Source organism: Salmo salar, chromosome ssa03 (genome assembly GCF_905237065.1).
Source record: "Salmo salar chromosome ssa03, Ssal_v3.1, whole genome shotgun sequence".
NCBI classification, from domain to species: domain Eukaryota; kingdom Metazoa; phylum Chordata; class Actinopteri; order Salmoniformes; family Salmonidae; genus Salmo; species Salmo salar.
In genome coordinates this window covers 103,671,692-103,697,515 of record NC_059444.1, presented here as the reverse complement: position 1 = coordinate 103,697,515, position 25,824 = coordinate 103,671,692, and the positions used below count along the sequence as shown (strand labels likewise).

At 38.6% G+C, this 25,824-nt stretch overlaps 1 pseudogene; it reads left to right on the top strand.

The window, feature by feature from the left end:
* LOC123741805 (zinc finger protein 271-like) overlaps nt 1-23,945 on the top strand; it is a 59,811-nt pseudogene extending 35,866 nt beyond the window's left edge.
* The last annotated feature ends 1,879 nt before the right edge of the window (nt 23,946-25,824 follow it).

Sequence of the window (25,824 nt, the reverse complement as noted above, 5' to 3'; positions counted from 1 at the left end):
ATCTTTAATAACTTTCTGCACCTCACCGTGCAGAGCTTTCTCTCCCTTTTCAGGGTTCACTAGGATAGCATGTTGTTGCCGGAACTGGGCCCAGTCCCCAATGTCATGCTTCTAGTACATTTGGGTTGGCACAACTGAGAATAAACCCCGATATTTAAAAGCAGGGCAACAATGTCAGAATATAATTGTACCAAAAATTGTCAGTGAAGGTTGCAGAATAAATATCATCAATAAATCGATTACTTAAATCTGATCATGAAATGTAAATATGAAATATTTTCCGGTTGCATAGTCATATTTTCAACGTCTTTTCAATGACATGTTGCTAGATGGGATATCCCCAATGTCAAAACACAGTTTTTAAAGCAGTGTCCAAATCAATAACCAATAAGTAAAACAGCGCTTTGTGATAAATGGCGTAAACATAACATATACTATATACACAAACATCTGCCACAATAATCATATTACTTGTAATTTTTAAACCATGCTTATAAAACTGCACCTCAGAAACAGCTTAGGTTTTGACGTAGCACAAATAAGGAAATCAGGTTGTACGTGATGTTGAAACTAACACAACTAAAAAACACATGGAAACGTTGGGGAGATATATTTTTACCTCACTGGTTAGAAGACAACCTGCGAAGACATCAACTACATTTTGGAGTGATGCATTTTAAATGTGGGGTTCGCTTAAACAGCGGAACTTATTTATCATCACTCATCGATATCATGTCTGAAATCAATTATGCAAGAGGAGGGACATGAGGTTGCACATCCTGTTAAAACGAACAGCTCAAAAACCACATGGAATCTGGAGAATAATGTGTACATCCCTGGTTAGAGGACAACTTGTAGAAAACAGATCGCTACATTTTTGAAGTGTTGTGTTCATTGCTTGATTCCTATGCATCATCAACGTGTTAAGTGTAACAGAACTCCTTTTGTGTTAGTCACTTTTTATTAAAATCGCCGTAAATAGTAACTCTTCTTTCAGAGCCTGGATTTTCCCCACGAGGGCTAATATCCATATCATGTTGAAATCATTATAGAAACAGGGGACAAACGTTTGGGGTTCTACATTGTGACATCAACAAAATACTCCTACTACAATGTTAAAACATTCCACATTCAGTGAGATTTCGTTTTCTTATTGATATCATGAAACAACTCCTTCATGTGTATTTTCTGATGTTTGATCAGAGGCCTTTTATCAGAGTATCTCTTGTCACATTAACCACAGCCAAAATATAGCTTCTCTCCTGTGTGTGTTCTCTTGTGTTGAGTCAGATGTGCAGATCGACCAAAACTCTTCCCACTATTTTGGCCACAGCTATAGGTTTCTCTCCTGTGTGTGTTCTCTGGTGCACTGTCAGATCTCCAGATTTGATCAAAACTCTTCCCACATTGATCACAGCTTAGTAAAGGGGTTTCTCTCCTGTGTGTGTTCTCTGGTGCACTGTCAGATGTCCAGATTCATTAAAACTCTTCCCACATTGATCACAGCTATAAGGTTTTTTCTCCCTGTATGTGTGTCTTCTCTGGTGTACAGTCGTGAATGCTTGATGTGGTGAAACTCTTCCCACATTGATCACAGCTATAAGATTTCTCTCCTGTGTGTGTTCTCTGGTGTACTGTCAGATAAGATCATAGTAAAACTCCTCCGTACATGGGATCACAGTTATAAGGTTTCTCTCCTGTGTGTGTTCTCTGTGTGATATCAGGCTGCTTGACTGAGTCAAAACTCTTCCCACATTGATCACAGCTATAGGGTCTTCTCTCCTGTGTGGATTCTCTGATTCATTTTAATGCCTGATGGGTCATCTCTTCCCACAGTCAAAGGAGACAGTGAGTTCTCTTCCCTGTGCATCTCTGCAGGTTTTTTTCTTGAGGTGTTCTGATCTGCAGAGACTCTTCTCTGCCTCTGGTCATATCATGATGTTGTTGAGGCTCCCCCAGAGGATCCACGATAGTTAAGTATCTCTCCTGTGTGAACAACAAAGTCAGACAGATGGTTAAAGGCCCACAACAAGCGGTAATCCACTGTGTGTGAGTGCCAACAGCGTAGCCATGATGTTGGGACAACAAAATTGACTTCTCGTCATGAATATTACAATTATTTGACATTTGCCTTAAAAATGAGCAAGAATAGTCATATTTTGTCTTGTTTTCACATTGAGTAATGCTTCGATTATTGTAGGCTAGAAATAAGTTATTCATGTTGTTGAAAACTCTAAGCTATGTGCCCAGTTACCTTTTGGTCTCCAATATAGACCCCTTTCTGTGTTTACAATTATAAATTTCGGCACGGCAAAGCTCACAATTTGTTGTGCGAAACTCATCCCTGCTAATGACTAGTTATGGATGTAGTATCTGCTAATGAGGAAACGACTAGTTATGGATGTAGTATATCTGGTAATGAGGGAAACCACTAGTTATGGATGTAGTATATCTGGTAATGAGAAACCACTAGTTATGGATGAAAGTATCTCTGCTTGGAGCAAAAATGGTGAGAGAAGATTTTCGTTTTTCACAATGTATTCTAAAATGATATTATCCAGCACAAGATCAGGAGTGCTACTCAAGGAAACTCACATTACAGGTCTGTGTCTATTCCCCTAATTCACCGCCATGGGGAGAACTCTGGGGAGTTCTCATAGGCTGAGAGTAAAAATAGCCTCCATTTACAGGTATGCATATGAGTGCATTTCACATTACTTTGGATTATAATTGTAGGGCTCGTTTGAATCTCCTGCTTAATATGTTTGTGTTATTGTCGCAAATCAACTTTTTGCTTTACACTTTAAAAAAACACTTCAACCAGTAAAATGCTCTTTGGCCCAGCTTTAACATCAGCCTGACAATGAGGGTTTGTACACTAAGTGTTTAACAAATTGTCCCATAACTTCACTCTAACAATAACATAGACCTACTGTAGGACCCATAACTTTATCTAACAACAACATATGACGTGAGGGACTATAAATCATTTAATATTTCAGCAGTGAAACATGGAAATTAAAATGTCTTTAGTCATGACATTTCACCAACTTGATCACCAGATAATTCTGAATAATCCCACTAGGCTACTCTGTAATGTGTTATCATTCTAAATGTCCTGAATAAAGGGTAAAAATAGCTCTGTGTAAGTTTGTACAATAGCCTATCCATCAAGGAACAGTTCTCTATCCACATTATGAGCTAAGTATCTCCGCTTTCCAAACGGACTAACGAGACCCTACTGTAAATCAGGCCAGACAACAGTAACACATTATAAACATCGATTTGTTTGGGATGTTGGATCCAACGTGAGCACGGCATAACTGTCTTTACCAGAGTAATGAATGAAGAAGCACTTTGGTTGTTGTTGCATGTCAGTGATGTTTGTCATGTGACTGTCATTCAGAAAATGATTTCGGTGGATCAGCTGATGATAGTTAAAAACATGTGACTGTAAATAAAACAGCTACTGTATTAAGAATTATGTGTAATTAGTTGTAAAAAAACCACTGTTAATGACAGTATGCATTTGGATTGTTGTCTAAAGTTAAGGTGACTCTTGGTTAGAACCATTGGATTTAGCAAAAACTCTGGAAATGATTTGGGATTTCTGTACTTACATGAAAATTCTGTTTAGTTGCAATTAACAGCAAGGAGACACTAAATGTTACAAAGAGGTAGGTTATGTAGGACATTTCAGAGATCTGAATACAAAAACTGTCCTAACAGGACAATAACCTAAACCGACAAAGGCCAATCTACACTGGAGGAGCTTACCACAAGATGACATTGAATGTTCCTGAGTGGCCGAAGTTACAGTTTGGACTTAAATCATCTTGAAAGTCTATGGCGTATCTTCCGAAAATGGCTTTCTAGCAATGATCAACAACATACTTGACAGAACAGGAATTTTAAAAAGAATAATGAATATTCACATGAAGATCAGTCTCTATTGGATGACATCACGACTTCCCATCAGCCAACTCCTTGAAGGCCTTACTATGACATCACTCACTCCGTCTAGTTTGCAGTTGTCTAAAAAAACACTATTTTGCGCAAAACATTTATTAGTTTCCCCTCTTTTAGTGTTTTTATAATTTACTGTATTTATATATTTATATATAACTTTTCAACAGGAAAAGTAAAAAAATCCTGGAGGACGTGATGAACAATTCATACAAAGTTACAAAAACATATTTGAGTGTAGAATGCCCTTTTAAAAATCACACTTAGTTCAACAACTGCAGAGTTTGTGTCCCTGTTTTATAAGATAGCTACTCCACATCAATGTCCCTGTTTTATTAGATAGTACTCACTGGTATTTACTGGTGTTAATCAGATCAATGTCCCTGTTTTATTAGATAGTACTTTTTTCTTCACTGTATTTTACTGGGTGTTAAATCAGATCAATGTCCCTGTTTTATTAGATAGTACTCACTGTATTTACTGGTGTTAATCCAGATCAATGTCCCTGTTTTATTAGATAGTACTCACTGTATTTACTCGGTGTTAATCAGATCAATGTCCCTTGTTTTCATTAGATAGTACTCGGTGTATTTACTGGTGTTACCAGATCAATGTCCCTGGTTTTATTAGATAGTACTCACTGTATTTACTGGTGTTTAAATCAGATCAATGTCCCTTGTTTTATAAGATAGTACTCACTGTATTTACTGGTGTTCATTAGATCAATGCCCCTGTTTTATTAGATAGTACTCACTGGTATTTACTGGAAGTGTTAATCAGATCAATGTCCCTGTTTTATAAGATAGTACTCCACTGTATTTACTGGTGTTAATCAGTTCTCCGTCTTCTTTCTTCGTCCTCCTCTAATGTGGACAGTAATCTCCCCGCTTCATCGTTCATTCCAAAAACGTCTTCATTACTTCTTTCACTTCCTCCTCTCTCTTTCACAATAACATCCTCCTCCTCTTTTTCCTCTGAACGCGTCTTCCTCTTCTTTCTCTGTAACGTCTTTCTCTTCTTCTTTCACGGTAACAGCCTCACCCTCTACTTCTTGTTGTATTGTGACATCCTCCTCTTCCTTCTCCACTTTCACGACAATGTTTCAGCCCCCAGAGCTTCTTTCTCCGTCCAGCAGACCTCCTCCTTTAGCAGGAGGAGAGTAGCTTAGTGAGCGCATGTGGTCCGGGGATGTTAGCTAGCTAGGGCTAGTGCTAACTTAACCAGCCAGCTACGTTGACTTACAACGTAAATATTACATTAAATGGGGTAGCTAGTTGTTTTACGCAAGTATGTTTAAATCACAGTTACAGTTAAACCAGGAAAGTGTCTAAAGAACTTGAATGTTTCAGACTTTGTCGGTACGAGCTGAACTGAGGTGGCTGCAGTTGCTGAAGAAGCGTTCCGTCCACTAGATTATACGTCACACTAGAAACATCGCCTGAAAGACACATATCGCCATCTGCTGTCTGGAGGGAGGAAACGCAGTTGAGGAGGGAAAAGCTATTTTTATTCTTCATTGAATTATAATATTGGTAAAGCAGTTTGGGGAAACGTTTTTTTCTGTCCATTAAATATGAATATTATATCAACACGTACAAAGAGCAACAAGTGTTGTTTGATTAGTTCAGATTTTTTTTAGTTAATTTAAAACAAACTCTACATCTACTCCACATCTGTATTTCTGATTCAGTCAAATAACTAGATATCGAAATAAGCACCTAGTTATTGATACCCTTGATAAAGATGAGCTAAAATGACTGTATAAAATAAATAAACTTTACCCCAACCAGGATAATTTTGCCGAAAATCATTTCACATCGATCAATCATTTGTGGATTTGCTTCAGGAAACTGGGTATAATTACCTCAACATTTACATTAAATGCCATATCTGCAAGGCTGTAATTGCTGCAAATGGAGGGGATTCAAAGTCAAGGCCACAATTATTATTCCAATTAAAAAATCATTATTTAAAACCTTGTCAGGGTCTTGACTATCTTTACCCTTATTCATTATGCAACTCATTTCATGAATGTTTTCATGGAAAACAAGGACATTTCTAATTGACTCCAAACTTTTGAACAGCAAATGTGGTATCAACAGGTTTGGAGCAACGAACTCGCATACGCAGTGTGGCCTTTGTCATCTACTAAACCACTGGCCGTGTTCGAGACATCAAATCCACTGCTGCATTGTGGGTAAATGGTGACTGGCTGACTGATTTATAAATAATAATGAGTAGTTATTTGCGATGTAAGGTGATTTGTAGATCAGTCGGTCTGCGGTAAAGCCTGCGGTGTCGTACAAGCCCAATACCAAACCAATCGGGTGGTTGTTTGATCAAATGAAGCTTCAGACGCCATTGATGACGATGCTGCTGATAAAGTGATACAGGCATCGATTACCTGCTTTGAAGTTTACTGCTTAGCGATTTGGACGCAGGCCTCGTAGCTCGGTATCAAACATAACATTAATGAAAAGTTGTCAAAAAAACTGGAAAGTAGCAAGCAGGTTGATTTCCTCTGTCGGATTTGAGCCCACAGCAAGAAGGCACCAGAGCCTACCGTGCTAACGGGTTCCCCTCTCTAGATAACCCAATCACACAGTACATGGAAAGGTGTGGTTAAGCGTTTGCAAAGCTTGAGCTAGATATCAACCTTAGTGGTGACCTTCCTGGTCCCGTCTCTCAAGTCAGTGAGTCAACACAGGAAGGAGCAATGAATGGACAGTTCATTTATTTCCAAAGCTGCAATGATGGGATACACACAGTATGGATGAATGATCAGTAGTGACGGGATATAAATAGCACTCCGGATAGTAATTCTCCACAAATCTGCCGTGATAATATACTAACAAAAAACTATCAAGATGTCTGTTCAAAGTTATTATGATCATATAGTGGATTTAACAGTTCCTAATAATTCCTAATTTACTATAATAAAATAAATACATTGTTTCCATGTGTAATCTCCTTATTTCACAGCATCTCAGAATGAAACTGTCATCCATTTTAGTATCAAAATATATCAAATTAACCTGAAATATTACTCAACGTCCCCCTCTGGTGGTGAAGAAGTATAATCCACCCTAAACTAACAGAACCGGGCTGATAAACTGGCTGGTGTTCATGAGTTTATAAAACACACTACTTTATACATTCATCTAAATTACCTGCATTGATGAGACCACAGTGTGGAATGAATGATCAGTAATGGCAAGGATATAAATAGACACTCCTGTAGAAGATGCAGTGAGGATGAATGATCAGGATATATAATAGCACTCCCTAAAGAAGATGCAGTGTGGATGAATGATCAGAATATAAATAGCACTCCTATAGAAGATGCAGTGTGGATGAATGATCAGGATATAAATAGCACTCCTCAAAGAAGATGCAGTGTGGATGAATGATCAGAATATAAATAGCACTCCTCAAAGAAGATGCAGTGTGGATGAATGATCAGTAGTGACAGGATATAAATAACTCACTCTTAAAGAAGTTGCAGTGTGGATGAATGATCAGGATATCAATAGCACTCTAAAGAAGATGCAGTGTGTGGATGAATGATCAGAGAATATAAATAGCACTCTAAAGAAGTGCGGTGTGGATGAATGATCAGGATAATAAATAGCACTCCTAAAGAAGATGCAGTGTGGATGAATGATCAGGATATAAATAGCACTCTCTAAAGAAGATGCAGTGTGGATGAATGATCAGGATATAAATAGCACTCCTATAGATGATGCAGTGTGGATGAATGATCCAGAATATAAATAGCACTCCTAAAGAAAGATGCAGTGTGGATGAATGATCAGTAGTGACAAGGATATAAATAACATCTCCTAAAGAAGACAGATGCAGTGTGGATGAAACTGATCAGGATTATAAATAGCACTTGCTCTAAAGAAGGTGCAGTGTGGATGTACATGATCAGAATATAAATAGCACTCCTAAAGAAGATGCAGTGTGGATGAATGATCAGGATATAAATAGCGACTCCTAAAGAAGATGCAGTGTGGATTTTGAATGATCAGGATTATGTAAAAATAGCACTCCCTAAAGAAGATGCGTGTGGATGAATGATCAGGATATAAATAGCACTCCTATAGATGATTGCGTGTGGATGAATGATCAGAATATAAATAGCACTCCTAAAGAAGATGCAGTGTGGATGAATGATCAGTAGTGACAGGATATAACTAGCTCTCCTAAAGAAGATGCAGTGTGGATGAATGAATCAGGTATGAAATAGCACTCCTAAAGAAGTGCAGTGTGGATGAATGATCAGAATATAAATAGCACCTCCTAAAGAAGATGCAGTGTGGATGAATGATCAGTAGTGACAGGATATGCAATAGCACTCCTAAAGAAGTTGCAGTGTGGATGAATGATCAGGATGTCAAATAGCACTCCTAAAGAAGATGCAGTGTGGATGAAGCTGATCGAGAATATAAATACACAGTCCCTAAAGAAGATGCAGTGTGGATGAATGATCAGGATATGGAAATAGCACTCCTAAAGAAGATGCAGTGTGGATGAATGATCAGGATATGAATAGCACTCCTAAAAAGAAGATGCAGTGTGGATGGAATGATCAGGATATAAATATCACTCTAAAGAAGATGCAGTGGGGATGTGAACGATCAGTAAGTCAACTAGGATATAAATAGCACTCCTAAAGAAGATGTTGTGGATGAATGATCAGGATATAAATATGCACTCCTAAAGATGATGCAGTGTGGATGAATGATCAGTAGTGACAGGATATAAATAGCACTCCCTAAAGAAGTTGCAGTGTGGATGAATGATCAGGATATAAATAGCACTCCTAAAAGAAGATGCAGTGTGGATGAATGATCAGAATATAAATAGCACTCCTAAAGAAGATGCAGTGTGGATGAATGATCAGGATATAAATAGCACTCCTAAAGAAGATGCAGTGTGGATGAATGATCAGGATATAAATAGCACTCCTAAAGAAGATGCAGTGTGGATGAATGATCAGGATATAAATATCACTCCTAAAGAAGATGCAGTGTGGATGAATGATCAGGATATAAAAATAGCACTCCTAAAGAAGATGCAGTGTGGATGAATGATCAGGATATAAATATCACTCCTAAAGATGATGCAGTGTGGATGAATGATCAGGATATAAATAGCACTCGTAAAGAAGATGCAGTGTGGATGAATGATCAGTAGTGACAGGATATAAGATACCACTCCTAAAGGAGATGCAGTGTGGATGAATGATCAGGATATAAACTAGCACTCCTAAAGGAGATGCAGTGTGGATGAATGATCAGTAGTGAAAGGATATAAATAGCACTCCTATAGAAGATGCAGTGAGGATGAATGATCAGGATATAAATAGCACTCTAAAGGAGATGCGGTGTGGATGAATGATCAGTAGTGACAGGATAAAAATAGCACTCCTATAGAAGATGCAGTGTGGATGAATGATCAGGATATAAATAGCACTCCTAAAGAAGATGCAGTGTGGATGAATGATCAGGGATATAAATAGCACTCCTAAAGAAGATGCAGTGTGGATGCAATGATCAGGATATAAATAGCACTCCTATAGAAGATGCAGTGTGGATGAATGATCAGGATATAAATAGCACTCCCTAAAAGAAGATGCAGTGTGGATGAATGATCAGGATATAAATAGCACTCCTAAAAGAAGATGCGGTGGGGATGAATGATCAGGATATAAATAGCACTCATAAAGAAGATGCAGTGTGGATGAATGATCAGTAGTGACAGGATATAAATAGCACGCCCTAAAGGAGATGCAGTGTGGATGAATGATCAGGATATAAATAGCACTCGCAAAGAAGATGCAGTGTGGATGAATGATCAGTAGTGACAGGATATAAATAGCACTCCTATAGAAGATGCAGTGTGGATGAATGATCAGGATATAAATAGCACTCCTATAGAAGATGCACGTGTGGATGAATCGATCAGTAATGACAGGATATAAATAGCACTCCTATAGAAGATGCAGTGAGGATGAATGATCGGATATAAATAGCACTCCTAAAGAAGATGCAGTGTGGATGAATGATCAGAATATAAATAGCACTCCTATAGAAGATGCAGTGTGGATGAATGATCAGGATATAAATAGCACACTCCTAAAGAAGATGCAGTGTGGATGAATGATCAGAATATAAATAGCACTCCTAAAGAAGATGCAGTGTGTGATGAATGATCAGTAGTGACAGGATATAAATAGCACTCCTAAAGAAGTTGCAGTGTGGATGAATGATCAGGATATAAATAGCACTCCTAAAGAAGATGCAGTGTGGATGAATGATCAGAATATAAATAGCACTCCTAAAGAAGATGCAGTGTGGATGAATGATCAGGATATAAATAGCACTCTAAAGAAGATGCAGAGTGTGGATGAATGATCAGGATATAAATAGCACTCCCTAAAGATGATGCAGTGTGGATGAATGGGGATCAGTAGTGACAGGATATAAATAGCACTCCTAAAGAAGTTGCAGTGTGGATGAATGATCAGGATATAAATAGCACTCCTAAAGAAGATGCAGTGTGGATGAATGATCAGTAGTGACAGGATACTAAATAGCTCTCCCTCCAAAGAAGATGCAGTGTGGATGAATGATCAGGATATAAATAGCACTCCTAAAGAAGATGCAGTGTGGATGAATGATCAGAATATAAATAGCACTCCTAAAGAAGATGCAGTGTGGATGAATGATCAGTAGTGACAGGATATAAATAGCACTCCTAAAAGAAGTTGCAGTGTGGATGAATGATCAGGATATAAATAGCACTCCTAAAGAAGATGCAGTGTGGATGAATGATCAGAATATAAATAGCACTCCTAAAGAAGATGCAGTGTGGATGAATGATCAGGATATAAATAGCACTCCTAAAGAAGATGCAGTGTGGATGAATGATCAGGATATAAATAGCACTCCTAAAGAAGATGCAGTGTGGATGAATGATCAGGATATAAATATCACTCCTAAAGAAGATGCAGTGTGGATGAATGATCAGTAGTCATCAGGATATAAATAGCACTCCTAAAGAAGATGCAGTGTGGATGAATGATCAGGATATAAATAGCACTCCTAAAGATGATGCAGTGTGGATGAATGATCAGTAGTGACAGGATATAAATAGCACTCCTAAAGAAGTTGCAGTGTGGATGAATGATCAGGATATAAATAGCACTCCTAAAGAAGATGCAGTGTGGATGAATGATCAGAATATAAATAGCACTCCTAAAGAAGATGCAGTGTGGATGAATGATCAGGATATAAATAGCACTCCTAAAGAAGATGCAGTGTGGATGAATGATCAGGATATAAATAGCACTCCTAAAGAAGATGCAGTGTTGGATGAATGGTCAGGATATAAATATCACTCCCTAAAGAAGATGCAGTGTGGATGAATGATCAGGATATAAATAGCACTCCTAAAGAAGATGCAGTGTGGATGAATGATCAGGATATAAATATCACTCCTAAAAGATGATGCAGTGTGGATGAATGATCAGGGATATAAATAGCACTCCTAAAGAAGATGCAGTGTGGATGAATGATCAGTAGTGACAGGATATAAATACCACTCCTAAAGGAGATGCAGTGTGGATGAATGATCAGGATATAAATAGCACTCCTAAAGGAGATGCAGTGTGGATGAATGATCAGTAGTGACAGGATATAAATAGCACTCCTATAGAAGATGCAGTGAGGATGAATGATCAGGATATAAATAGCACTCCTAAAGGAGATGCAGTGTGGATGAATGATCAGTAGTGACAGGATAAAAATAGCACTCCTATAGAAGATGCAGTGTGGATGAATGATCAAGATATAAATAGCACTCCCTAAAGAAGATGCAGTGTGGATGAATGATCAGGATATAAATAGCACTCCTAAAGAAGATGCAGTGTGGATGAATGATCAGGATATAAATAGCACTCCTATAGAAGATGCAGTGTGGATGAATGATCAGGATATAAATAGCACTCCTAAAGAAGATGCAGTGTGGATGAATGATCAGGATATAAATAGCACTCCTAAAGAAGATGCAGTGGGGATGAATGATCAGGATATAAATAGCACTCATAAAGAAGATGCAGTGTGGATGAATGATCAGTAGTTACAGGATATAAATAGCAGCCCTAAAGGAGATGCAGTGTGGATGAATGATCAGGATATAAATAGCACTCATAAAGAAGATGCAGTGTGGATGAATGATCAGTAGTGACAGGATATAAATAGCACTCCTATAGAAGATGCAGTGTGGATGAATGATCAGGATATAAATAGCACTCCTATAGAAGATGCAGTGTGGATGAATGATCAGGATATAAATAGCACTCCTATAGAAGATGCAGTGTGGATGAATGATCAGGATATAAATAGCACTCCTAAAAAGAAGATGCAGTGTGGATGAATGATCAGGATATAAATAGCACTCCTATAGAAGATGCAGTGTGGATGAATGATCAGGATATAAATAGCACTCCTAAAGAAGATGCAGTGTGGATGAATGATCAGGATATAAATAGCACTCCTAAAGAAGATGCAGTGGGGATGAATGATCAGGATATAAATAGCACTCATAAAGAAGATGCAGTGTGGATGAATGATCAGTAGTGACAGGATATAAATAGCAGCCCTAAAGGAGATGCAGTGTGGATGAATGATCAGGATATAAATAGCACTCATAAAGAAGATGCAGTGTGGATGAATGATCAGTAGTGACAGGATATAAATAGCACTCCTATAGAAGATGCAGTGTGGATGAATGATCAGGATATAAATAGCACTCCTATAGAAGATGCAGTGTGGATGAATGATCAGGATATAAATAGCACTCCTATAGAAGATGCAGTGTGGATGAATGATCAGGATATAAATAGCACTCCTATAGAAGATGCAGTGTGGATGAATGATCAGTAGTCAACAGGATATAAATAGCACTCCTAAAGAAGATGCAGTGTGGATGAATGATCAGTAGTGACAGGATATAAATAGCACTCCTAAAGAAGATGCAGTGTGGATGAATGATCAGGATATAAATAGCACTCCTAAAGAAGATGCAGTGTGGATGAATGATCAGGATATAAATAGCACTCCTAAAGAAGATGCAGTGTGGATGAATGATCAGGATATAAATAGCACTCCTAAAGAAGATGCAGTGTGGATGAATGATCAGTAATGGCAGGTTATAAATAGCACTCCTAAAGAAGATGCAGTGTGGATGAATGATCAGGATATAAATAGCACTCCTAAAGAAGATGCAGTGTGGATGAATGATCAGTAGTCGACAGGATATAAATAGCACTCCTAAAGATGATGCAGTGTGGATGAATGATCAGGATATAAATAGCACTCCTAAAGAAGATGCAGTGTGGATGAATGATCAGGATATAAATAGCACTCCTATAGAAGATGCAGTGTGGATGAATGATCAGGATATAAATAGCACTCCTAAAGAAGATGCAGTGTGGATGAATGATCAGGATATAAATAGCACTCCTAAAGAAGATGCAGTGGGGATGAATGATCAGGATATAAATAGCACTCATAAAGAAGATGCAGTGTGGATGAATGATCAGTAGTGACAGGATATAAATAGCAGCCCTAAAGGAGATGCAGTGTGGATGAATGATCAGGATATAAATAGCACTCATAAAGAAGATGCAGTGTGGATGAATGATCAGTAGTGACAGGATATAAATAGCACTCCTATAGAAGATGCAGTGTGGATGAATGATCAGGATATAAATAGCACTCCTATAGAAGATGCAGTGTGGATGAATGATCAGTAATGACAGGATATAAATAGCACTCCTAAAGAAGATGCAGTGTGGATGAATGATCAGAATATAAATAGCACTCCTATAGAAGATGCAGTGTGGATGAATGATCAGGATATAAATAGCACTCCTAAAGAAGATGCAGTGTGGATGAATGATCAGAATATAAATAGCACTCCTAAAGAAGATGCAGTGTGGATGAATGATCAGTAGTGACAGGATATAAATAGCACTCCTAAAGAAGTTGCAGTGTGGATGAATGATCAGGATATAAATAGCACTCCTAAAGAAGATGCAGTGTGGATGAATGATCAGAATATAAATAGCACTCCTAAAGAAGATGCAGTGTGGATGAATGATCAGGATATAAATAGCACTCCTAAAGAAGATGCAGTGTGGATGAATGATCAGGATATAAATAGCACTCCCTAAAGATGATGCAGTGTGGATGAATGATCAGTAGTGACAGGATATAAATAGCACTCTAAAGAAGTTGCAGTGTGGATGAATGATCAGGATATAAATAGCACTCCTAAAGAAGATGCAGTGTGGATGAATGATCAGTAGTGACAGGATATAAATAGCTCTCCTAAAGAAGATGCAGTGTGGATGAATGATCAGGATATAAATAGCACTCCTAAAGAAGATGCAGTGTGGATGAATGATCAGAATATAAATAGCACTCCTAAAGAAGATGCAGTGTGGATGAATGATCAGTAGTGACAGGATATAAATAGCACTCCTAAAGAAGTTGCAGTGTGGATGAATGATCAGCATATAAATAGCACTCCTAAAGAAGATGCAGTGTGGATGAATGATCAGAATATAAATAGCACTCCTAAAGAAGATGCAGTGTGGATGAATGATCAGGATATAAATAGCACTCCTAAAGAAGATGCAGTGTGGATGAATGATCAGGATATAAATAGCACTCCTAAAGAAGATGCAGTGTGGATGAATGATCAGGATATAAATATCACTCCTAAAGAAGATGCAGTGTGGATGAATGATCAGTAGTCAACAGGATATAAATAGCACTCCTAAAGAAGATGCAGTGTGGATGAATGATCAGGATATAAATAGCACTCCTAAAGATGATGCAGTGTGGATGAATGATCAGTAGTGACAGGATATAAATAGCACTCCTAAAGAAGTTGCAGTGTGGATGAATGATCAGGATATAAATAGCACTCCTAAAGAAGATGCAGTGTGGATGAATGATCAGAATATAAATAGCACTCCTAAAGAAGATGCAGTGTGGATGAATGATCAGGATATAAATAGCACTCCTAAAAAGAAGATGCAGTGTGGATGAATGATCAGGATATAAATAGCACTCCTAAAGAAGATGCACTGTGGATGAATGGTCAGGATATAAATATCACTCCTAAAGAAGATGCAGTGTGGATGAATGATCAGGATATAAATAGCACTCCTAAAGAAGATGCAGTGTGGATGAATGATCAGGATATAAATATCACTCCTAAAGATGATGCAGTGTGGATGAATGATCAGGATATAAATAGCACTCCTAAAGAAGATGCAGTGTGGATGAATGATCAGTAGTGACAGGATATAAATACCACTCCTAAAGGAGATGCAGTGTGGATGAATGATCAGGATATAAATAGCACTCCTAAAGGAGATGCAGTGTGGATGAATGATCAGTAGTGACAGGATATAAATAGCACTCCTATAGAAGATGCAGTGAGGATGAATGATCAGGATATAAATAGCACTCCTAAAGGAGATGCAGTGTGGATGAATGATCAGTAGTGACAGGATAAAAATAGCACTCCTATAGAAGATGCAGTGTGGATGAATGATCAGGATATAAATAGCACTCCTAAAGAAGATGCAGTGTGGATGAATGATCAGGATATAAATAGCACTCCTAAAGAAGATGCAGTGTGGATGAATGATCAGGATATAAATAGCACTCCTATAGAAGATGCAGTGTGGATGAATGATCAGGATATAAATAGCACTCCTAAAGAAGATGCAGTGTGGATGAATGATCAGGATATAAATAGCACTCCTAAAGAAGATGCAGTGGGGATGAATGATCAGGATATAAATAGCACTCATAAAGAAGATGCAGTGTGGATGAATGATCAGTAGTTACAGGATATAAATAGCAGCCCTAAAGGAGATGCAGTGTGGATGAATGATCAGGATATAAATAGCACTCATAAAGAAGATGCAGTGTGGATGAATGATCAGTAGTGACAGGATATAAATAGCACTCCTATAGAAGATGCAGTGTGGATGAATGATCAGGATATAAATAGCACTCCTATAGAAGATGCAGTGTGGATGAATGATCAGGATATAAATAGCACTCCTATAGAAGATGCAGTGTGGATGAATGATCAGGATATAAATAGCACTCCTAAAGAAGATGCAGTGTGGATGAATGATCAGGATATAAATAGCACTCCTATAGAAGATGCAGTGTGGATGAATGATCAGGATATAAATAGCACTCCTAAAGAAGATGCAGTGTGGATGAATGATCAGGATATAAATAGCACTCCTAAAGAAGATGCAGTGGGGATGAATGATCAGGATATAAATAGCACTCATAAAGAAGATGCAGTGTGGATGAATGATCAGTAGTGACAGGATATAAATAGCAGCCCTAAAGGAGATGCAGTGTGGATGAATGATCAGGATATAAATAGCACTCATAAAGAAGATGCAGTGTGGATGAATGATCAGTAGTGACAGGATATAAATAGCACTCCTATAGAAGATGCAGTGTGGATGAATGATCAGGATATAAATAGCACTCCTATAGAAGATGCAGTGTGGATGAATGATCAGGATATAAATAGCACTCCTATAGAAGATGCAGTGTGGATGAATGATCAGGATATAAATAGCACTCCTATAGAAGATGCAGTGTGGATGAATGATCAGTAGTCAACAGGATATAAATAGCACTCCTAAAGAAGATGCAGTGTGGATGAATGATCAGTAGTGACAGGATATAAATAGCACTCCTAAAGAAGATGCAGTGTGGATGAATGATCAGGATATAAATAGCACTCCTAAAGAAGATGCAGTGTGGATGAATGATCAGGATATAAATAGCACTCCTAAAGAAGATGCAGTGTGGATGAATGATCAGGATATAAATAGCACTCCTAAAGAAGATGCAGTGTGGATGAATGATCAGTAATGGCAGGTTATAAATAGCACTCCTAAAGAAGATGCAGTGTGGATGAATGATCAGGATATAAATAGCACTCCTAAAGAAGATGCAGTGTGGATGAATGATCAGTAGTCGACAGGATATAAATAGCACTCCTAAAGATGATGCAGTGTGGATGAATGATCAGGATATAAATAGCACTCCTAAAGAAGATGCAGTGTGGATGAATGATCAGGATATAAATAGCACTCCTAAAGAAGATGCAGTGTGGATGAATGTTCAGGATATAAATAGCACTCCTATAGAAGATGCATTTTCCAGTTTGCTACCAACTTGAAAGAGGGAACTTTAGCATAAAACCCACATGGAAAACTGAGATTCGGCAAATAACATATAAAGAGGGGCCAAACCAACAACAGAAGTTACTAAAACATAAATTGCTAATTTATGATGTAAAAGGTGGATGGTTTATGATCTAATGTCAACTTCATACATTTCTATCCCAGGACCACTCAATTTCTAAATTCTCCATAAATCTGCTTTGTATTACCCAGAATCCCATACCTTTATCACTGACTGTAATGTAAAGACACGAGCAGCAGTCTAAGGTCCTGCATCTCAGTGCTAGAGGCGTCACCACAGACCCTGGTTCAAAACTAGGCTGTATCATAACAGGCCGGGATAGGGAGTCCCATAGGGCAGCGCACAGTGGCCCAGCATCGTCTGGGTTAGGGTTTGGCAGGGGTAGGTCGGTCATTGTAAATAATAATTTGTTCTTAGCTGGCTTGCCTGGTTAAATAATGGTTAAATACATTTTTTAAATGTAACTTCATTACACCGTTACACTGGCATACAAACTCGGTAGCATAGAGTTGATAATACATATGACGTTGGGAAATAGTGCATTGTGGGTAGTTTAGAAGATTTCCCGAAATAAGTTCATACATTTGTAATAATGCAAAAACATAGCTGTTTGTACTTATAGGTAACCATATCGTGACTACAACTAGCTTAGTAAGTCTTTAACCACACTGTGTTGTTACGCTGGTGAGTAAAAACTCATGCTTCCTACACTTTAACTTTTTGTCTGACAATAAAATAAACATTTTACTCAACTGCGTTACCCACTCCAGTCAGCAGATGGCGGTGTGGGAATTTAAGGTAATGCTGTTGGTGTGACGTATAATCTAGTGGACGGAACGCTTCTTTCAACAGTAGCAACAGTTATTCAGCGACCTCTGTAGCTTGCTAGACAAAATAGCCGAACCAATAAAGCTCTTTGGGCGCTTTAGTGTATATTAGCAACTGTGTTTTAAAGACACTTTTGTCGTCTAGTTAGTTATCCGATTTAATTTCATATTTACGGTGTTGTTGTTATTAGTCAGCTAAGCGGGCTGGTTAAGTTAGCATTAGCCTAGCTAGCTAACATCTCCGACCATGCGCTCACAAAGCTACTCTCCTCCTGTTAAAGAAGATGTCTGCTGGACGGAGAAAGAAGCTCTCGTCAAAGAGGAGGAGGAAGAGGAGGCTGTTTCAATACAAAAACAAGTAGAGGGTGAGGCTGTTACCGTGAAAGAAGAAGAGAAAGACATTACAGTGAAAGAAGAGGAAGACGCGTTCAGAGTGAAGGAGGAGGAGGATGCAGTTTTTGGAGTGAAAGAGGAGGAGGAGATGACTGTCACATCGAAGAAGGAAGAAGAGGAAGAAACTGGATATCTGGTCCCGGTTTCCCAAAGGCATGTTAAGGCATCCAATGGTTCTAACGATGAACGGGCCCTGATTAACACTAGTAAGTACTGTTTTAAAAACAGAGGCACAAACTCTACACGTGTTAAACTGAGGTGTTAAAGGGGAAATCTGTAATTGCTACATCCATTTTTTTTTCTTTAAAATTATTTAATTATAGCCATTGGTTCTTGAAGAATATAACACATGCCTCATGAGCTTAGTTCAACTGTTGTACCACATCAGAACCCCAAATAAGCTTTTTTACTCCAATGTTTAGAAACAATGTAAACCAACACTGTATAGCCTCAACATGGTTAAAACTATAATGTTGATATCATGGATGGTCAGTCCTTGCATCCATCGGTCTGTCTATGAATTTGAGAGTAGTTACATTTCTCCAACCCCATAATCATCATATTACCAAAACAGTGGTGGAAGTACAGCTTTGTTATTGTTTGGACTGCAGATTGGTTGATTGATTGTGTGGCTTTTTTAAAGGGGCAACCTAGTTTTAAAACAGAAACAAAATGGCTGCCCAGAGACTTGAGCTGTGTTCGAATACTCATACTAACCATACTATATATTATGCTTATTTGTCATAGTATGGATATAGTTAGTATGCCAAAAGTTCCCGGTGTGGTACTACAGTCGCCAAAATACGAAGTATATATGCAGAGGACACTATTTCTGTGCTTTTAGGGCCCATAATGCAATTCTTCAGGAAATGGGCGGGGCTTCAACTATTTTACCAGATTTGAAAAAAATTGTGGAAAATATGCAGCCGAAGTCCGACGAGAGAGTGGATACAAATGAACTGCTTTAACTAATTATGACAAATGTTAAGAGAATGTTGAGCAATGTAACGATATGTTGGCTACGTTATCCTTACAAACCGCATAGCATATCTTTACAGCAGTATGTACCAGTATGTTAGCTAGCTACGCTGTCCTTATGAACCACACAGCATATCTTTACAGCAGTATGTACCAGTATGTTAGCAAGCTACGCTGTCCTTATGAACCACATAGCATATCTTTACAGCAGTATGTACCAGTATGTTAGCTAGCTACGCTGTCCTTATGAACCACATAGCATATCTTTACAGCAGTATGTACCAGTATGTCAGCTACAGTTGAAGTCAGAAGTTTACATACACTTAGGTTGGAGTCATCAAAACTTGTTTTTCAACCACTCCACAAATTGTTTGATAACAAACTATAGTTTTGACAAGTCGGTTAGGACATCTACTTTGTGCATGACACAAGTAGTTTTTCCAACAATTGTTTACAGATTATTTCACTTATAATTCACTGTATCACAATTCCAGTGGGTCAGAAGTTTACATACACTAAGTTGACTGTGCCTTTAATGTTGGGGATAGGGGACAGTATTGAGAATTTAAAAAAATATGTGCCCATTTTTAACTGCCTCCTACACCAACTCAGAAGCTAGGATATGCATATTATTGTTCAGGTTTGGATAGAAAACACTCTGAATTTTCTAAAACTGTTTGAATGGTGTCTGTAAGTATAACAGAACTCATATGGTAGTCAAAACCCTGAGACAAATTCTGACAGGAAGTGGATACCTGATGTGTTGAATTACTTTAAGCCTATGCCATTGAAACATACAGGGGCTTATTAATCATTGAGCACTTCCTATGGCTTCCACTAGATGTCACCAGTCTTTACAAAGTGGTTTGAGTCTTCTACTATGAAAACTGACCGAACAAGAGACTTGGAACGTTGGTCATAAGCGGATGGCCGATACTACTCTGGCGCGCGAGTGCATGTTGGGTACCCTCGTTCCAATACGTTTTAAAAGAGAATGCAATCGTCCGCCTTGAATATTATTGAAGTTCTGATTGAAAAAGGCCCTAACATTTTATGCTATACAACGTTTGACATGTTTGAACGAACGTACATAATTTTTTTCTCCCTTTTTGGTGAAGACATGTCCGGCGGGCGACGTTCATGTTTTTGAGTAGCCTACACGACGCGCTAACAACACGGAGCTTTTTGGGCATAAATTATGAGCTTTTTTCGAACAAAACTACATTTGTTATGGACCTGGGATACCGCACCTGCTCGCCCGTCCAGCATCACTACTCTGGACGGTTCTGACTTAGAATATGTGGACAACTACAAATACCTAGGTGTCTGGCTAGACTGTAAACTCTCCTTCCAGACTAATATTAAGCATTTCCAATCCAAAATTAAATCTAGCATCGGCTTCCTATTTCGCAACAAAGCCTCCTTCACTCACGCTGCCAAACATACCCTCGTAAAACTGGCTATCCTACCGATCCTTGACTTCGGCGATGTCATTTTCAAAATAGCCTCCAACACTCTACTCATCAAACTGGATGCAGTCTTATCACAGTGCCATCCGTTTTGTCACCAAAGTCCCATATACCACCCACCACTGCACCCTGTATGCTCTCGTCGGCTGGCCCTCGCTACATATTCGTCGCCAAACCCATTGGCTCCAGGTCATCTACAAGTCTTTGCTAGGCCGCCTTAACTCAGCTCACTGGTCACCATAGCAACACCCACCCATAGCACGCGCTCCAGGAGGTATATCTCACTGGTCATCCCCAAAGCCAACACCTACTTTGGCCGCATTTCCTTCCAGTTCTCTGCTGCCAATCACTGGAACGAATTGCAAAAATCGCTTAACTTGGAGACTTATATCTCCCTCACTAACTCCAAGCATCAGCTATCTGAGCAGCTTACCGATCGCTGCAGCTGTACACAGCCCATCTGTAAATAGCCCATCCAACTGCCTACCTCATCCCCATGTTTTTATTTACGTTTTTTGCTCTTTTGCACACCAGTATTTCTACTTGAACATCTATCACTCCAGTGTTAAATTGTAATTACTTCACTACTATGGTCTATTTATTGCCTTGCCTCCGTACTCCATTTGCACACACTGTATATAGATTTTTCTATTGTGTTATTGACTGTTCGTTTGTTTATCCCACGTGTAACTGTTGTTTGTGTCGCACTGCTTTGCTTTATCTTGGCCAGGTCACAGTTGTAAATGAGAACTTGTTCTCAACTAGCCTACCTGGTTAAATAAAGGTGAAATACATTTTTTATTTTTTATCTTAGCTTTATTGACAACACTCAAATGGATACTGTCATTAACGCAGTTCTTCAATAATTACACATAATACTTAATACTGTAGCTGTTTAGTTACAGTCACATGATCAACTATCAGAAGATCCAGGAAATACTTTTCTGAATGCCAGTCAAATTACAAACATCACGACATGCAACAACAACCAAAGTGCTTCTTCATTCATTACTCTGGTAAAGACAGTTATGCCGTGCTCCACGTTGGATCCAACATCCCTAACAAATTGATGTTTATAATGTGTTATTGTCTGCTTGATTTACTGTAGGGTCTCGTTAGTCCGTTTGGAAACGGAGATACTTAGCTCATAATGTGTAGAGAACTGTTCCTTGATGGATAGGCTATTGTTCAACACACAGAGCTATTTTCCTATATTTGTTGTTAGGTGTAGTTATGGGTCCTACACTAGGTCTATGTTATTGTTATGTGAAGTTATGGGTCCTACAGTAGGTCTATGTTATTGTTAGGTGAAGTTATGGGTCCTACAGTAGGTCTATGTTATTGTTAGGTGAAGTTATGGGTCCTACAGTAGGTCTATGTTATTGTTAGGCGAAGTTATGGGTCCTACAGTAGGTCTATGTTATTGTTAGGTGAAGTTATGGGTCCAACAGTAGGTCTATATTTGTTGTTAGGTGAAGTTATGGGCCAATTTGGCAAACAGTGTACAAACCCTCATTGTCAGGCTGATGGAAAAGCCAAAGAGCATTTTACTGGTTGAAGTGTTTTTTAAGTACAAAGCGGTTGATTTGCGACGACGACACAAACATATTAAGCAGGAGATTCAAGCGAGCCTGACAATTATAATCCAAAGTAGTGTGAAATGAACTCATAAGCAACCTGGTAATGGAGGTTACTCCCCTGAGCAAAAATCTTTTCTCACCAGCAAACATAGAAAAGGGCCTCCAATCTTAGATGTTACTACTAATGTGAAAACAAGACAAAATATGACTATTGTTGCTCATTTTAAGACAAATGTCAAGTAATCATTACATTCATTACAGATGTCAATTGTTGTACAACATCATGGCTACGCTGTTGGCATGACCTTTTACAGTGGATTTCTGCTGTTGTGGGCCTTTAACCATCTGTATGACTTTGTCATTCACACAGGAGAGAGACGGGACTATCGTGGATCCTCTGGGGAGCCTCAACAACCTCATGATGCTGATGAGGCAGAGAAGAGTCTCTCCAGATCAGAACTCCTCAAGAAACACCAGCAGAGACCCACAGGGAAGATAATTAACCTCTCTGACTGTGGGAAGAGATTCACCTCATCAGGCATTAAAATTCATCGGAGAAGCCACACAGTAGAGAAAGCTTATTGCTGTACTCAATGTGGGAAGAGTTTTGATACATCTAGCCATCTTATTGTACACCAAAGAACACACACAGGAGAGAAACCATATAGCTGTGATGAATGTGGGAAGAGTTTTACTCAGCTAGGCAACCTGATAACACACCAGAGAACACACACAGGAGAGAAACCATATAGCTGTGATGAATGTGGGAAGAGTTTTACTCAGCTAGGCAACCTGATAACACACCAGAGAATACACACAGGAGAGAAACCTTTTAGCTGTGATCAATGTGGGAAGAGTTTTACTCATCGAAGCAGCCTGATATCACACCAGAGAATACACACAGGAGAGAAACTTTCTAGCTGTGATGAATGTGGGAAGAGTTTTACTTGCTTGCGCAATCTGACTCTTCACCAGAGAACACACACAGGAGAGAAATCCTATAGCTGTACTCGATGTGGGAAGTTTTTTTAAAAATCTAACCATCTGATGATACACCAAAGAAGACACACAGGAGAGAAACCCTATAGCTGTACTCAATGTGGGAAGAGTTTTGTTCAATCTGGAGAACTGAAGATGCACCAGAGAAGACACACAGGAGAGAAATCTTATAGCTGTACTCGATGTGGCAAGAGTTTTGTTCAATCTGGCGAACTGAAGATACACCAGAGAACACACACAGGAGAGAAACCTTATAGCTGTGATCAATGTGGGAAGCGTTTTGGTCAATCTGGCCAGCTGACATCACACCAGAGAACACACACAGGAGAAAAACCTTATAGCTGTGGTCAATGTGACAAGAGATACTCCGATAAAAGACATCTGATCAAACATCAGAAAATACATGAAGGAGTTGTTTCATGATATCAATGAATTAATGTCACAATGTAGAATGTTTTAACATTGTAGAAGGAGTATTTTAATGATGTCACAATGTAGAACCCTAAACGTTTGTCCCCTGTTCTATTGATTTCAACATGATATGGATATTAGCCTCAGGGGGAAAATCCAGGCTCTGAAATGGAAGAGTTACTATTTATGTGATTTAACAAAAAGTGACTAACACAAAAGAGTTGTGTTACACTTACCACGTTGGTGACGCACTTCAATCAAAATGTATCTGGCTGTTTTCTACAAATTGTCCTCTAACCAGGGATGTACACATTATTCCCAGATTCTGTGTGGTTTTTGAGCTGTTAGTTTTAACAGGACGTGCAACCTCATCTCCCTCCTCTCGCACAAATGATTTCAACATGATATCGATGAGTTATGACAAATAAGTGTTGTGTTCCTTTGTTTAGCGACCCCTAAATTTAAATGCATCACTCCAAAATGTAGCTGACTGTCTTCTGCAGGTTGTCCTCTAACCAGTGAGGTAAAATATATCTCCATTTCCATGTGTTTTTTGTTTTGTTGTGTTAGTTTCAAGAGCAGATTCAACCTGATTTCCCCCCAAATGGATATAAGATTTGTGTTTTGCATTTAGGCAGTGCATTGCCATGGATCAGAATTTATTTTGACTGCACGTTTTTCCGTATTGGAGATGAGTTTTGTTTGGGCTCGTTCCAAGGAGACGAGAGTTCTAGAAGCTAGTGAGTTTTAGGAAGACGAGAGTTCTAGAAGCTAGTGAGTTTTAGGAAGACGAGAGTTCTAGAATCTAGTGAGTTTTAGGAAGAGGAGAGTTCTAGAAGCTAGTGGGATTTAGGAAGACGAGAGTTCTAGAAGCTAGTGAGTTTTAGGAAGACGAGAGTTCTAGAAGCTAGTGAGTTTTAGGAAGACGAGAGTTCTAGAAGCTAGTGGGATTTAGGATTCTATAGAAAGAAAAAGGAGAAACAAATAATACTATTGTATATTATTATTTAGAAATAAGGTTTTTTTTCTTGTTTTTAATTGTTGACATCCAGTAGACACCATGTTTATATTGGTGAAGGTGAAGCATTGTAGTTGATTATAATGTGAAATGGAAGTTGTTTTCTGTTGGTGGTGAGCAAACTTGTCCAAAAGAAATATAGGATATATTTGTTGTCTTAAGGTGTTACAGGCTTTGGTTTTTCCATTTATGTTTTGAGGTTGGACTTTAGCACGTCTAGCTCGTCAGCTCGTCTAGCTCGTTAGCACGTCTAGCTCGTTAGCACGTCTAGCCCGTTAGCACGTAGGACGCACTGATTGGTGTCACCTCGTTAGTCAGTATGTGTTACACCTGTGCTGGCTTGTCCATCTCGTTAGTGGGAAGGTGTTTCACCTGAGCTGGTCCAGGTTCTATTTAAGAGTGTCTGGCCCAGTGCTCCAGTTGTCTTGATACATGTGGAGAGTCAACACCTTTAGTTGCTCCACCTTTTTGGTTTACTTCCTGTCTTTAAGTTTGGTGTGGGTTTTTATTTTGTTTTCCTCTTCTTGGGCAGATTTAGTGGGTCTCATGGTGGGTGTCTTTTAGGTCCCAGTTGTTGTTACTAGTCAACTTCCAGTGGACACCCCCATAGTGTCTTTCAGAGCCCCTCCTAAAAAACAAGCTTATATTTTGGGTTGGATCATGCATCCAATTAATATTTTAATCAATGGATTTTCCTTAGAATGCTAATCTGTCTTTCAGTTGTTAATCTTATGTTTGTTGTGGTAAATATTTCTGTTTATTTTCATTGTTTTATTTTTTTTCCTGTGAAGCATCCATGTCTGACATGTGCTGTATAAATAAAGCTTGATTTGATTTGAACATATTGCA